General features: G+C 37.1%; 1 protein-coding gene across 12 annotated transcripts in view; it reads right to left on the reverse strand.

Annotated features, from left to right (window-relative positions):
* The window catches only part of Pcdh9 (protocadherin 9), an 899,165-nt gene that overhangs the window by 238,317 nt on the left and 643,181 nt on the right, over positions 1 to 17,667 (reverse strand). Inside the window, 1 exon segment of one of the 12 annotated variants that reach the window (NR_197224.1) lies at positions 7,567 to 7,652. The gene's annotated coding sequence lies outside the window, so the exon portion shown is untranslated. 12 annotated transcript variants of the gene reach the window in all.

Raw genomic sequence — 17,667 nt, forward strand, 5'->3', positions numbered from 1 at the left:
TCTGTAGTTCAACCAGAGGCATTAAACTTGTGTCATTCCTGAAAGATCACATAGACCTAGAAGGTCTTTCGATGTGATCCTTTGACAGAGCAGCCATGTTGATGAATTAAAATTCCTCTCCTCCTTTCTGTTCTTTAGTAAAACACAATTTTTAGCATGGTGTCTCATCACTCTAGAAATATTACATAAAATGAAAATAATCTTTCAAGTAAGATGTTTTTACACATTATACATACCCAAATAGAGTATCAATTATAATAAAATGATGATTTATTAATATATCAAGTGAACTCATTACAAAGTTCTAAAATTGAAGTCCTCCACTCTTTTTATCCAGATTTCTCAGAGTTAACATCAAAAGCTCATTTCAGTTGATACTTTTTCTTAAGAGTATACTCCAGGCTCCTAGAACTACTTATTATATTCAGTGACATCCTTATTTAAATCTTATTCTTAATGAACACCTTCAGTTTCTAACATTGTAAAATCCTCCTTTTCTTCTTCTCAGCATTACTTTCTCCAAATTCATGATCTGCAATCTTTAACATGAATTCTTTATTCCTCAGATAATTCCAGAATAGTCTATATTTCCTCTTCACTTATACACTGAGTGCAGAGTGTCATTAATTGTTTTTTCCCTATGAACTTGGCCAAGATATTTATCACTTTCTAAAATTTTTCAACTATATCTGAGTGATGTCCTTGGCGTCAGTTAGTTTCTGCCTCGAAAACTCACTTTTCTATTTTGTTTGATTACAAATTGATCACCACACCCTATATATTTTTATATCTCAATATTTTTCACATTCTCTAATCATTGTTGTAACATCCATATGTAAATAATAAAGCTAATTTCAAATAGTATCTCCTTGAATATCTTTCTTAGGTTCCATTAAAGTGTGTGTTGGGGGTTAGAGGGGAGTCCTGTCGAGACACATAAGACATATTATTTTCTTCTTATTTTATGAGATGCACAGACATATATTTTAATAGATAAATAAGATAATATTTGACATATTTAGTTGATATACTTGTGTGTCCTGCTCTATTCTGAAGGGAAATGGAGGAGGAATGGATCTGGGAGAGGGGGGAGGTGTGGGAGATTAGGAGGAATAGAGGAATGAAGGGAGGAGAAACTGCAGTCAGGATGTATTGTAAGAGAGAAATATATATGTTTGTGTATAATTATTCAAAATATATATGTAAATTATGTAACACATATATATATATAATTTGTGAATGTAAGCACTGTCAAATATGAAAATATATTTCTTAAATTATTTATTTAAAAATATAATTTTTCTCAATTTATCTGTGATATGAGTAATGTACTTGACCATAGTAAAAATAATAACAAATATCAATTACTCTAAGTAAAATTATTTTATAATGTGTAGTTAATGTGGTATGTAATTATATTGGATAAATTGTGAGTGGCGTCTATAAAGATAAAAATAGATGGTCAGAATTGATTTGGGAGTTAGAATAATCAACTCTAATCATCTAAAACTTTAACCCTGACTTTATGTGACCTTAAGTACTAAGCGTGTCACAAGGGGCCATTCCTCCTCATTGAACATTTCTGAAAAGACGGACAGAACCTTCAGTAAGAATCTTCCCACACTCTTGAAACCATTTCTTTTTACAAAAATTACCCCAATCCTTCATTCTAGTCTATAAGCACATTGCTTCTTTGCATTTTGTCTTAACACAACATATATGTCTTCAGGTTTCTATCCTAAATCTGAAATTGTGTTGATTCTGAGCCTAATCCCCAAAAGGCTTTCCATGGTCTCAATGACTACTGCAATCTGGTTGTCATGTAAACAAACTTCCATCCATCAGTCTCTAAGAGTGTGAGAAAAAAGCAGCCTAATGATTCTGCTATCTTGGCCAATAGTGAAATCAATAACAGGTGTTATGGGTGAGACCATCTGAAACCATGATGGTTCCAGCTGATCCCAATGTTTATAGACTGAATGCAGTTATAATCCGTCGCCATGGGTGTAATGATCAACCATGAGCTCAGTCTATAAGTTTGATAGTAAACCAGAAATTTTTGCTTTAGTATTGTAATTAGATTTTTTTCTGTTTTGATTACACATGTAATGGTGCATAAGCACCATTAAATAATGAAATTTCTACACCTACTAATTATTGCTTCAAATTCCTTTGCTCAGAGGTGCTTAAAATGGAATCTAAAGTATAGAAATTTAATACCTGAATCCAGACTAGCCTTCCACACAAAACAGTGCAATTGAAAAAGGCTATTTATATTCACGCACATATTCATGACAGAACTATTATAAAACCAATTGTATGTTCATATAAACACATAACATTGTACTGCTGGTTTTTAAACTGAGCAATTTTAGTAAGAAATTAAATTTGAACTGAACTACGTATCAAACTGTCAGTCCTATTCAGGCAAATTAAGTGTAATTTGTGCTTCCTGAACAATATAATCAGAAAATTAGTTATTAAGCTTTCCTTACATGGCAACTAAAGTTTGAAGTTCTCCTAAAAGCTCTCAAGAATAATTTTATATTAGATGCCACCTAGGACACAAATAAAGTCTTACATCTACATAGGCTGACAGGTATCAGGCGCCTTGAGAACTTGTATTATTTTCTTTCTGTATATGAGCAATTAATACTGATTACCACAGGGCTACCAAATGTGGAACAGTAGCTGAAGAATCCCTTTGGGGAGATTCCAGTTGTATCATACCTGAGATGTACAATAAGCCATTAGTAATAATTAAAATTCATTTTGTATCAGCAATAAAGCTAAAGAGTCATTGAAGGTCATTGACTTTGTCCTCAATAATTTGGGTTATTGTTTCTATTTAATTAGGCTCAATAAATATTTGCAGCTTTGCTGCAAATTGGACAACATATTTGTAAAGTCTGTCTTTGACAGTGTAGACAGCTTATATGAATTCTAGTGGAAATAACTTTTTGCATTCCACATGCCAGGTCAGTAAATTCTCTTTGGGAAACTAATTGAATTTGGATAAGAGTAGTCAGTGACATTCAGGAGAATTCAATTTCATTTGACTAATGCAGAATTTGAAACATACTCTTCTGAAACAGTTTTTCCCCTCTTTTAGAGAGTACAGCTACTAGTTCACCCAATTGCGTTTCTACTAGCAAAAGCCTAGTAGAAAGAAGTCTTGGAACAAAGTGTTCCTTTCTCCAGAAAATAAGTGTTCCCTTTTGCCTTGTGGATTTAAAACCAGCCACTTTAGAGTTTTCTGTGGGAACACAATCACTCTTTTCTAAAGGAAAGCTCCAGCAATCAAAATAACATGAATATGTTCACTGCCTAGAACTATTGTGAAATTACTGGACCAGGATGCCTTAAAATGACAGAAATTGATGTTTATGGCACCAGAGAAGTACAGAATGCAGGCAGCAGGACCGACAAATTTCTGCTGATGCTTCAGATAATTCCCCCTTGCTTCTTAACTTTATGGTCACTATGATGGTCCTCAGATGCTGGGTGTGTAACTTTGACCTCCATTCCTGCCTTTGGATGACAGCATCCTTCTGTGTACCTTAGTTTCTGCATGATCTCTCTGCCTCTCTGTCTCTCACTGTCTCAGGCATACACGAATTACAGTGCACATTTGAATCTTAAAGATTAGGATTTACAGAGAAATGAGTTAAGAAAATTCACGAGAAAGATGTAAGAATAATGCATCAAAACCATTAAAGGGGGTGACATGAACTCGTTCTGTGGGTTCGAATAGAAGCACCTTTTAACATAGGATATGCTACCTGTTCTCATGCGGTTTTAAATAGAAATTCCTATGACTAAAGAACTAAGCCTTTTTCATAGGTAATTCTGTTCTCACTTTCCACCAAAACTAATGGATCTACAATTCTATCACTAGGAAAATCGTCTTAATTAGATTAAGTCAGTATTAGAGAATAAATGAAATCTGCAATTTTAATGATCATGATAGAACTGAATGGCTATAACTTACACCACACTTTAAAACCATTCAATTATCTTCAGTGAAGTAGATTTGCACAAACACAAACACAAACTCACACCACATATATTAAAGGTAATTCATTTTCATTAAGGCAAATCCAATATCCCTGACTAATTTGAATAACACACTACGCATTTAAATGCAGATTAGATAAAAACAGATTAAACCAAGCTTAAATGTCTCCTAACACACTCTCTACCTTAATATGATCACACTGAATAATAAGAAAAAAATGTAAGTAGTGTTTAATTTACTAGATTCGCATGATGCTTCCTGCTGTTTTTTAATGGTGTCTCTCAGAAGGAAGGCAAAAAAAGAAAAAAAACATTAAATTTGTTTAACATAAGTATGTGTCATATTTATTAACTTATTACTAAGTTTATATTCCCTGAGATAAACATCTGTAAAACAAATCATATAAAATTACTGAGTATGATATCACAAAATCGATGTAACTCAAAGTTCTTAAGAGCCTCAAACTACAAACATACCTGCGTGAGCTCTCTAGTTTTCACCCTGCCTTGCAAGGGATATGATTATGGGTTTGCATTACCATCTCCAACTGTGGTTATTTAGTATATCATATTATTAGTTATAATTAACAAATTTTTTGTGTGTGATAACGTTTGGCTTATATACCTTTACAAATTATGAGCTTACAATTCTCCAACTATTTCAACATACGATCTAGTTACTCACATTGCCATCATCAAGGAAAAGACACTTGAATTTTTAAATAAATCCTATACTTACTATTCTATAAGGAACCCTGAAAAATAACATAAAAAATCTCTCTCTTTGTGTATTAGGATTGAAAATACCACAAGTGTTGTGTGGGACTATGTAATTTAAGAATGTCTCAGGATTATTTAACTTCAGCATATAATATGCAAGGTTGAAAACAATGCAATCTAAAACAACACTATTCTATTCTCCATACCATAACTGTTTTTTTTTTCTAGTTTTCTTCAAATCAGAGTAATTTAGGTGCAATTTAGGGAGATTAAGGTTAATTAAACTTACATTTTAGTGGCCATTCTTCAAATAAACCACATGGTAGATTTTCTTAGGGGCACAAAGGTGCATAGTTGTTCCAGAAAAATCATACTGGCAAGAAGGTCCCTGTGTCCCACTTGTAATTTATTTAAAGTATAATACACCAATTAAGGTTGATAAAGGGTAAAGGTTCTCATGCACATAAAATAACAAAAACAAAAACAAAAGCAAAAAAATGAAACAATTTCAGGTATGGGTATCTACTCTTCCACTTACAAGTGTAGTCGAAGCAGGAGCCGGATGTAGATCGCTCCTGAGAGACACAGCCAGAATACAGCAAATACAGAGGCGAATGCCAGCAGCAAACCACTGAACTGAGAATAGGATCCCCGTTGAAGGAATCAGAGAAAGAACTGGAAGAGCTTGAAGGGGCTCGAGACCCCATATGTACAACAATGCCAAGCAACCAGAGCTTCCAGGGACTAAGCCAATACCTAAAGACTATACATGGACTGACCCTGGACTCTGACCCCATAGGTAGCAATGAATATCCTAGTAAGAGCACCAGTGGAAGGGGAAGCCCTGGGTCCTGCTAAGACTGAACCCCCAGTGAACTAGACTGTTGGGGGGAGGGCGGCAATGGGGGGAGGGTTGGGAGGGGAACACCCATAAGGAAGGGGAGGGGGGAGGGGGATGTTTGCCCGGAAACCGGGAAAGGGAATAACACTCGAAATGTATATAAGAAATACTCAAGTTGGGGCTGGGGATTTAGCTCAGTGGTAGAGCGCTTACCTAGGAAGCTCAAGGCCCTGGGTTCGGTCCCCAGCTCCGAAAAAAAAAAAAAAAGAACCAAAAAAAAAAAAAAAGAAATACTCAAGTTAATAAAAAAAAAAGAAAAAGAAAAAAATTAAAAAAACAAGTGTAGTCGAAGAATTTATATGCATTTCCATTTAAAATAATATTTTATACATAAAGAAAATGTTAATATTATATATTATTATATCATATGTTTACTATACAGGTCAGCATAAACATGTAAATGCAACAATCTTGTGTATAGTATAAATTTATATAGTAATATTGTTCTTGTTTTGTTTAATAATACTGTTTTCTTTCAACTATACACATAATATATATTAGACATAATATAGACATATATACATATACGCGTATATATATATATATATATATATTTCTTCTGAAGATCTTGAATGTAGACCTTTCCATGTCCCTTATTCTCCCTCTCTATAATCCTCCCTCCCATTACCCCTTAACCTACTTCCTGTGCTGCGATCTCCTTCTTCACAGCTCTGTCCTATTCCTTTTTTATCTGGAATCCCTTCCTCCCTGTCCCAAGCAATCTTTCATTCTTCTCTTTTTGTGGTTACTCCAGGGAATTAATCATAGCTGTCGATTGGGTGCTAGTATCTAAATAAGAGGGCACCTGCGGCACTAACTTACTGAGTCTAGATTATCTCACTGAATTTAGTATTTTCTAGATCCATATATTTATTGGCTATTTCCATGATTTCTGTTTTTTTTTTCTTTCAAGTTGAAGAGAGTTTCAATGTGTGCATGGAGTCCACTTTTGTCGCCCATTCCTCAATTGAATAACATTTAGATCGTTCTCATTCCCAAGTTACTGTGAGTGGAACAGCCATGAAGAAGGCTGAGTAATGATTGGTGGAGAAGAACGTTGAGTCACTGGGATATTTGCCAGAGGGTGGGTGGGATAAGGAGCCATATGGTCCACGTAGTTTTAGCTTTCTGAGGCTGCTCTACACTGATTCCCACACTGACTGCACCAGTTTGCAAACCCATCAACAATGGATGCATTCTGCTTTGCTCCACATTCTCAGGAGCACTTGTTAATTATTTTCTTACCTTCCTCATTCTAACTGGGTAATATTGCAAGCCAGAATAGCTTTAGTTTGCATTTCCTAACTGAAAATTAAGAATGTTCAACATTTTCAAACGTACTTCTTATCATTTTAATTTCTTTTTCCTTTTACTCTTTTCAGACCCATAGCCCAAATTTGACCATTTGTTTTAAGATTCTTGATTTATTTTTTTGATTCTCAGTACAGATGGCAGCTATGCATTTTATATGTCAGAATTCTAGAATAAATAACAATGTTAATTTTGTAAAAAGGACTTATTAATATAATTTGCATGGATGTCTTCATGTACATCACATTCGTGATGAACCATTTGATATTTAATCTTCTGGACCTGGAGTTACAGACAGTTGTGAGCTTCGATGTAGTTGGTGTTTAATAAACTGTTCTCCTCTACGAGAGCTTCTAGTGCTCTAAACCATCTCCGTGCCCCAAATTAGATCTTTAATAGCTTTTATTTTGCAAATAAATGGTAAACATTTAGATACTGCACAGTGTATATGTCTAAATACAACTTTGAAGGAATTTCATTTTTGAAGGCAAATATAAAACATAAAGTTAAATTAATGGAGATTGAAATAATATATACATTATTAATATACAATTTTTTGCATCTTACAATAAGATAGTTTGAAATTTAATTAGCTCTCCATACCTGAAAATGTTTACCTGAAAAATCGTGCCATTTTCTGTCTGATACGCTCCTCAAACGTCAAACCTGGGAAGCTAGCATCTCACTGACTTGGTTAGTTTGCCTGACATAAAGAAATTAATAGGTAAATGTGTGAAGGGAGCTGAGTAAGAGCCACAGAAGCTGCTGTGTTATTTCTTTCTCAACATGTAAGACAAAAGTGAATTTGCATGGTTAGCTAAATTGAAAAACAAATCCAAAACATTGTTTCCATATTTAGCAATATAGTAAATATTTTTAGACCAACCTAATACATTCTTTTAATGTTTTCCTTAGTAGTTTTGAGGGATACAAAGGTTCAAACTTTAGAATCGTCAATCTAGTATACAAATCTTGCCTTCCTTGCTTTCTAATTGCAAATATTGGACAAACTGCATGAACTTAATGAACAAATATTCCCTCATTTATAACCATGACAAGAGTAGTATTAAAATCAAAGAAATAAATGACAGAGGATGGGATAAATGCTTCCGTCATTGGAAAACTAACTAGTGTTCAGCATTCTCACTGACATTCAATCTTTTATTCGGTGGCAAGGGAATCGGAATGTGGAGGCCATGTTAAAAATTAGAACCATTCATTGTTGGGCTTCACAATGTATTCAGTAGATAAAATTTAAACATATGATGATTTATTAATATTTAACTGTACATTATTATCAGCTTACTCACTTATGGACTTTTTAATTTGTAGTAAAAGTAGAATATTTGAAACTTTAAGAGTTAAGGTCCTGAGAGACACAGCCAGAATACAGCAAATACAGAGGCGAATGCCAGCAGCAAACCACTGAACTGAGAACAGGACCCCCGTTGAAGGAATCAGAGAAAGAACTGGAAGAGCTTGAAGGGGCTCGAGACCCCATATGTACAACAATGCCAAGCAACCAGAGCTTCCAGGGACTAAGCCACTACCTAAAGACTATACATGGACTGACCCTGGACTCTGACCTCATAGGTAGCAATGAATATCCTAGTAAGAGCACCAGTGGAAGGGGAAGCCCTGGGTCCTGCTAAGACTGAACCCCCAGTGAACTAGTCTATGGGGGGAGGGCAGCAATGGGGGGAGGGTGGGGAGGGGAACACCCATAAAGAAGGGGAGGGGAAGGGATTAGGGGGATGTTTGCCTGGAAACCGGGAAAGGGAATAACACTCGAAATGTATATAAGAAATACTCAAGTTAATAAAAAAAAAAGAGTTAAGGTCACCTAGATGTACATTACATGATGGTCATTAAATCATTCATTTTTCAAGTATGTTAAATATATTTGGTATTTGAATTTCTGTTACAAGAATATTACTACTTATAAAGCTTCTCAAAAACAAATTACTTCTTGGCTTTTGATTTACTTTGTAATGTATCTTTTTATTATTCCCTAAAATTATAGACTTTGGCTATGTCAGTGGCCAAGAGAATTTATATGTGTCATGCGTTAAGTTAGATACAAGGTAATGGGCTGTGTGAGGAAGGAAGTACCTGAAGGTTTGTTTCATTTGTATTGTTTTAGCCTCTGCTTTTCATCTCCACTATCATCTTGGTTGATTTAGAGCCAGCGCTCAGGGAGGAGCAAGGTACAGTAGAGAACTGGGTAAAAAGATACTCCTGTCTCCCTCAGCATGATTCTGCATCCCAGCAGGAAACATTCCAAGAAAGAGAAGGAAACTTTCCACTTGTTTGTGTCACACAAACATTTTTCAGTCAAATATTCTCTACAGGTATGCAAGACTGTTTCAGGAAAGAGGGATGATAGTGACTAAATAGCTTGACATTTTTTTTTATCACAAAAAAAATTCTTTACCTAATATGTGATTCATGAACACACCAGAGAGACATTACACATGTTTTTACACTTACAAATGATATTCCACATTGATATCCTTGTTTTTTTCATTTTCATTACTTTTATTTCTCAAGTGTCAGTTGACTATACACGTGAATTATATCTTTTAGGGGAGACGTTTTTTATTTACATTTCAAATGTTATTCCCTTTCCCCAATTCCTGCCCATAAGACCTCTATTCCATCGCCCTTTTCCTTTCTTCTATACTGGTGTTCCCTCTCCCCAACCACCCCCCAATCCTGCCTCCCTGCCCTGACATTCCTCTACATTGGGGGTGGTGGTCCAGCCTTGGCAGGACCAAGGGCTTCTCCTCCAGTGGTGCTCAACAAGGCCATCCTCTGCTACATGTGCAGCTCGAGCCACTGGTTTGCCCATGTGTACTATTTATTTGGGTGGTGGTTTAGTCCCTGGGAGCTCTCGTTGGTTGGTGTTGTTCTTATGGGGATCCAAGCTCCTTCAGGTCCCTCAATCCTTTCTCTAACTCCTCCAATGGGGACCCCATTCTCAGTTCAATTGTTGGCGAGAGCATCCAACTCTGAGAGCCTCTCAGGAGACAGCTATATCAGGCTCCTGTCAGCATGCACTTCTTTGCATCCACAATAATGACTGGGTTTGGTGGCTGTCAGTAGATGAGCTGGATCCTCAGGTAAGGCAGGCTCTGAATGGCCCATTCCTGATATCCATGTTTTTAATAATATAGCTTGTATGATTAGCCCTTAACAATGATCTTAACTTCTGAAATGCAATGAAATTTTATGAAATATTATGAAATTTTATGAAATTTATGAAATGAAATTTTATTTCATAAGTTTTTTGGACTATGTTTTCAAGTTCAGGGTCACTATAGTTAGTTTCTTTAGTTTCTCATTCTCTAAGGGAATCATAGCTTTCTTACTAGCCAATACTTCGTTTCATTACCTTGGCATTACAAATAACCTACGTAAAATGACCTTGGGCTTCAGCTTTCAAAAGAATGTATCCAATTTAAGCTATCTTTCACACAGGGAAGCTAACCTACTTTTTACAAGTGAGATATGAGGCAGACTGTGTCTCACTGTGGAAGATATGATTTACTGTACTGGTTAATTATGAGGAATGGACACATGAAATTGAATGTCTCCTGCCATTCTTGGGCTTTCTCACCCCTTTTTCAAAGAAGTATAAAGAAGGGGCCAGCATGAGGCACCACTGGAATGAAAGTAGTGACAATCAGTGAACGGCACTGAGAGCCATGCTAAATGTAAACCATACTCACAGTGACAGGTGATCAATCTATTTTACATGTACTTGTACTTCATGTCTAATTGACAGTGTAAAACGTAGTTGGAATTCGTAATCCTCATACCCCTGCATAAAAGCCACACAATTTAGATATTTTACTTATAAGTCATATCCTCAGATTGGGCAAATCTAGGGCTATATTGATTATTCCCTAGCTACAAATTCCTGTTACTTGCTGTTTTTCCTGGCAAAACAGTTCAGTCCATGGAGGGATCCTCCTCCTTCTTCCTCCTCTGTCCCTTTCTTTCTACCTAAAACCCCCCTCGTATCTTTAGTTTTACCTTTCTTCCTACACTGCTCAATCACAGAATCTAGTAATTTAATGACCAGTTATATTGGGGAAAGACTCCCATGACATCACTGGTGTACACGAGGATCTGCTCACCAGGATCAATCACATCTTGTGGAAGCAGGATTTAGCATTAGAATACAAGCAACGTCAGACCAACCCACCACATGTCCCCTTTTGTCCAATTAAAGGGGCTTTTTTCTTATATAGTAATGAACGACATATAGTAGGAATTACTGTGAAACAATTATGAAAAGTATTAGTATGTATTATATTTATAAGTCAAGACTGCTTGTATTTTGAAATTTAGATAAGGTACTTTACCATCTATCCTATCTTAATGAGTGAGAGAGGAAGGTATAGAGAGGAGAAGATTCCGTGGGATAAGAATCTTAATATATGCAATGAGGGTTGGTCAATTGGAGTTAAGAGCAGTTCAGATAGAACATAACAAGCTATAAATTTGGGTCATTAATGGGAAAAATAGATTCTAATAACATAGAGGGTCGATATCTACCCATAGAGGGTCGAATCTAGTGCTGATTAAGGCTTATTACAATATTAAAATCCTGTGTCTTTTATCCAGAAACTGAATGATGAAAGGCAAAATAGAAGCCATATATTGAGGTCAAATATTTTCTACTAGAGTAAAATTATTTTTGTTTATTTGGACCCATGCCTGTGATCAACTTTCAGGCAAAAATTATACATTGTCTCTGCATTCAGCTCAACTCAGCAGAATGTGCTGAAATCAACATATAATAAGGTAGCAATTACAAAGAGCAAATCACATGTATTTATTCAATATTGGTAAATGAGGTCAAATACGAATATTCTGAGGATTTCCCTGAAAATAGAAATGTGAAATTTTATGTTACCTATCATCAAATATACCCTTACAATTTCGTTTATGAGAGGAATGATCACAGAGAATGTTAGCACAGAGTGGGTTATATATTACCCTCTGATGTGATCGTTTCCTTCAACTCCCTATAATAAGTCTACCAGTACCTTGCTTTCAGCTTGTCCTTACAAGTTTTCCACTCCAATCAGGATTGAGGGAAATATTCATTTGTTTTGTAACCTAACACGGTCCATGGTTGTGCTGTGAGACACAGTGTTTTCCGCACCAGCTCAAGCTTCTCAGTTTGATTGAAATGCACTGGTATTGATCACAGGTTCCAAAGTATCGCTCGGTTGTCTAGTTCTATGAAGAGTTTCTCAGTCACTCTTCCTCTGAGTCATTTTCCTGTGGTCTGCTGTGTTCAATCTTTACCTGTCAAAAAGCTGACCTCCTTTGGCCATTCACAGCACCAGACTCTGTCTTTCTTTGATCATTTGCAGTTTCACATTCGTTTGTCAGTGTGGCTATGCCTAACAGGAGACCCAAGTTTTAAAACTGTCATTCTCTGTAGTACATCAGTTGGTCATAATCCCAATAACTCTCAGTTGTTTTGGAACGTGAGGTCTAACCCAGCTCCCCTTGGATAGTTGAGAGAAGCAGCTTCGCCTTCAATCTGACTGCAGCAAAAGGAAAGAAAATCTACCATATGCTAGGAATGGTTATACTGAAACTGGTCAGATATTGATTGAGTCCTTTGGGGACAATTATAACTATGCAAATCAGTATAACATACTAAATTTTTTCGTGATTGGCATCCTTGGCACAATAAAAAAAATCTTAGAAGAGAGCAGAAATAGTGGAAAAATCGCACAGTGAAGAATGGGTAGCATATTCTAAAATGCATATCTGAAATATTTTGAAAGAAATCTGAAAATATACTAATACACCAGATGCATAGTCATTTTTTTTTGTGGTTCTTTTTTTCGGAGCTGGGGACCGAACCCAGGGCCTTGTGCTTCCTAGGTAAGCGCTCTACCACTGAGCTAAATCCCCAACCCCGTCATTTTTAAACATTGTAGTCACCAGCACAGAGTTGTAGCCTGGTAGAGAGTTGAAATTTATTATGGTTATGAATGAATGGGTTATTAACTGAAGATTAATAATTTTCTTAGAAAAATTAAATATTTGAATAAACTGAGAGAGAACTGTAAAGTTCTTATGAGCAGCTATGCGACAAGTTGGCATATGGCTTTGTTTATGCTATAAGAAGTAAATGATCACCCGCGGATCCCGGCCCGCAGCAGCTCTCTGCTCCCAGACCTGGTGAGAGAGAGACCCAACCGCCTGGTCAGGTGGGCACTCCTGAGGCTGCAGAGCGGAAGAGACCACCAACACTGCTCACCCCTGCCCACATCCCTGGCCCAAGAGGAAACTGTATAAGGCCTCTGGGCTCCCGTGGGGGAGGGCCCAGGAGCAGCAGGACTTCTGCTCCTGAGACACCGCCGCCGGAACCTGAAAGAAACAGACCGGATAAACAGTTCTCTGCACCCAAATCCCGTGGGAGGGAGAGCTAAACCTTCAGAGAGGCAGACAAGCCTGGGAAACCAGAAGAGACTGCTCCCTGCACACACATCTCGGACGCCAGAGGAAAAAGCCAAAGACCATCTGGAACCCTGGTGCACTGAAGCTCCCGGAAGGGGCGGCACAGGTCTTCCTGGTTGCTGCCGCTGCAGAGAGCCCCTGGGCAGCACCCCACGAGCGAACCTGAGCCTCGGGACCACAGGTAAGACCAAATTTTCTGCTGCAAGAAAGCTGCCTGGTGAACTCAAGACACAGGCCCACAAGAACAGCTGAAGACCTGTAGAGAGGAAAAACTACACGCCGGAAAGCAGAACACACTGTCCCCATAACTGACTGAAAGAGAGGAAAACAGGTCTACAGCACTCCTGACACACAGGCTTATAGGTCGGTCTAGCCACTGTCAGAAATAGCAGAACAAAGTAACACTAGAGATAATCTGATGGCGAGAGGCAAGCACAGGAACCCAAGCAACAGAAACCAAGACTGCATGCCATCATCGGAGCCCAATTCTCCCGCCAAAACAAACATGGAATATCCAAACACACCAGAAAAGCAAGATCTAGTTTCAAAATCATATTTGATCATGATGCTGGAGGACTTCAAGAAAGACATGAACACACTTAGGGAAACACAGGAAATCATTAATAAACAAGTAGAGGCCTACAGAGAGGAATGGCAAAAATCCCTGAAAGAATTCCAGGAAAACACAATCAAACAGATGAAGGAATTAAAAATGGAAATAGAAGCAATCAAGAAAGAACACATGGAAACAACCCTGGATATAGAAAACCAAAAGAAGAGACAAGGAGCTGTAGATACAAGCTTCACCAACAGAATACAAGAGATGGAAGAGAGAATCTCAGGAGCGGAAGATTCCATAGAAATCATTGACTCAACTGTCAAAGATAATGTAAAGCGGAAAAAGCTACTGGTCCAAAACATACAGGAAATCCAGGACTCAAAGAGAAGATCAAACCTAAGGATAATAGGTATAGAAGAGAGTGAAGACTCCCAGCTCAAAGGACCAGTAAATATCTTCAACAAAATCATAGAAGAAAACTTCCCTAACCTAAAAAAAGAGATACCCATAGGCATACAAGAAGCCTACAGAACTCCAAATAGATTGGACCAGAAAAGAAACACCTCCCGTCACATAATTGTCAAAACACCAAACGCACAAAATAAAGAAAGAATATTAAAAGCAGTAAGGGAAAAAGGTCAAGTAACATATAAAGGGAGACCTATCAGAATCACACCAGACTTCTCGCCAGAAACTATGAAGGCCAGAAGATCCTGGACTGATGTCATACAGACCCTAAGAGAACACAAATGCCAGCCCAGGTTACTGTATCCAGCAAAACTCTCAATTAACATTGATGGAGAAACCAAGATATTCCATGACAAAACCAAATTTACACAATATCTTTCTACAAATCCAGCACTACAAAGGATAATAAATGGTAAAGCTCAACATAAGGAGGCAAGCTATACCCTAGAAGAAGCAAGAAACTAATCGTCTTGGCAACAAAACAAAGAGAATGAAAGCACACAAACATAACCTCACATCCAAATATGAATATAAAGGGAAACAATAATCACTATTCCTTAATATCTCTCAATATCAATGGCCTCAACTCCCCAATAAAAAGACATAGATTAACAAACTGGATACGCAACGAGGACCCTGCATTCTGCTGCCTACAGGAAACACACCTCAGAGACAAAGACAGACACTACCTCAGTGTGAAAGGCTGGAAAACAACTTTCCAAGCAAATGGTCAGAAGAAGCAAGCTGGAGTAGCCATTCTAATATCAAATAAAATCAATTTCCAACTAAAAGTCATCAAAAAAGATAAGGAAGGACACTTCATATTCATCAAAGGAAAAATCCACCAAGATGAACTCTCAATCCTAAATATCTATGCCCCAAATACAAGGGCACCTACATACGTAAAAGAAACCTTACTAAAGCTCAAAACACACATTGCACCTCACACAATAATAGTGGGAGATTTCAACACCCCACTCTCATCAATGGACAGATCATGGAAACAGAAATTAAACAGTGATGTCGACAGACTAAGAGAAGTCATGAGCCAAATGGACTTAACGGATATTTATAGAACATTCTATCCTAAAGCAAAAGGATATACCTTCTTCTCAGCTCCTCATGGTACTTTCTCCAAAATTGACCATATAATTGGTCAAAAAACGGGCCTCAACAGGTACAGAAAGATAGAAATAATCCCATGCGTGCTATCGGACCACCACGGCCTAAAACTGGTCTTCAATAACAATAAGGGAAGAATGCCCACATATACGTGGAAATTGAACAATGCTCTACTCAATGATAACCTGGTCAAGGAAGAAATAAAGAAAGAAATTAAAAACTTCTTAGAATTTAATGAAAATGAAGATACAACATACTCAAACTTATGGGACACAATGAAAGCTGTGCTAAGAGGAAAACTCATAGCGCTGAGTGCCTGCAGAAAGAAACAGGAAAGAGCATATGTCAGCAGCTTGACAGCACACCTAAAAGCTCTAGAACAAAAAGAAGCAAATACACCCAGGAGGAGTAGAAGGCAGGAAATAATCAAACTCAGAGCTGAAATCAACCAAGTAGAAACAAAAAGGACCATAGAAAGAATCAACAGGACCAAAAGTTGGTTCTTTGAGAAAATCAACAAGATAGATAAACCCTTAGCCAGACTAACGAGAGGACACAGAGAGTGCGTCCAAATTAACAAAATCAGAAATGAAAAGGGAGACATAACTACAGATTCAGAGGAAATTCAAAAAATCATCAGATCTTACTATAAAAACCTATATTCAACAAAATTTGAAAATCTTCAGGAAATGGACTATTTCCTAGACAGATACCAGGTATCAAAGTTAAATCAGGAACAGATAAACCAGTTAAACAACCCCATAACTCCTAAGGAAATAGAAGCAGTCATTAAAGGTCTCCCAACCAAAAAGAGCCCAGGTCCAGATGGGTTTAGTGCAGAATTCTATCAAACCTTCATAGAAGACCTCATACCAATATTATCCAAACTATTCCACAAAATTGAAACAGATGGAGCCCTACCGAATTCCTTCTACGAATCTACAATTACTCTTATACCTAAACCACACAAAGACACAACAAAGAAAGAGAACTTCAGACCAATTTCCCTTATGAATATCGACGCAAAAATACTCAATAAAATTCTGGCAAACCGAATTCAAGAGCACATCAAAACAATCATCCACCATGATCAAGTAGGCTTCATCCCAGGCATGCAGGGATGGTTTAATATACGGAAAACCATCAACGTGATCCATTATATAAACAAACTGAAAGAACAGAACCACATGATCATTTCATTAGATGCTGAGAAAGCATTTGACAAAATTCAACACCCCTTCATGATAAAAGTCCTGGAAAGAATAGGAATTCAAGGCCCATACCTAAACATAGTAAAAGCCATATACAGCAAACCAGTTGCTAACATTAAACTAAATGGAGAGAAACTTGAAGCAATCCCACTAAAATCAGGGACTAGACAAGGCTGCCCACTCTCTCCCTACTTATTCAATATAGTTCTTGAAGTTCTAGCCAGAGCAATCAGACAACAAAAGGAGATCAAAGGGATACAGATCGGAAAAGAAGAGGTCAAAATATCACTATTTGCAGATGATATGATAGTATATTTAAGTGATCCCAAAAGTTCCACCAGAGAACTACTAAAGCTGATAAACAACTTCAGCAAAGTGGCTGGGTATAAAATTAACTCAAATAAATCAGTTGCCTTCCTCTATACAAAAGAGAAACAAGCCGAGAAAGAAATTAGGGAAACGACACCCTTCATAATAGACCCAAATAATATAAAGTACCTCGGTGTGACTTTAACCAAGCAAGTAAAAGATCTGTACAATAAGAACTTCAAGTCACTGAAGAAAGAAATTGAAGAAGACCTCAGAAGATGGAAAGATCTCCCATGCTCATGGATTGGCAGGATTAATATAGTAAAAATGGCCATTTTACCAAAAGCAATCTACAGATTCAATGCAATCCCCATCAAAATACCAATCCAATTCTTCAAAGAGTTAGACAGAACAATTTGCAAATTCATCTGGAATAACAAAAAACCCAGGATAGCTAAAGCTATCCTCAACAATAAAAGGACTTCAGGGGGAATCACTATCCCTGAACTCAAGCAGTATTACAGAGCAATAGTGATAAAAACTGCATGGTATTGGTA

The sequence above is a fragment of the Rattus norvegicus genome, chromosome 15 (genome assembly GCF_021556685.1).
Source record: "Rattus norvegicus strain SHRSP/BbbUtx chromosome 15, alternate assembly SHRSP_T2T, whole genome shotgun sequence".
Lineage (NCBI taxonomy): Eukaryota > Metazoa > Chordata > Mammalia > Rodentia > Muridae > Rattus > Rattus norvegicus.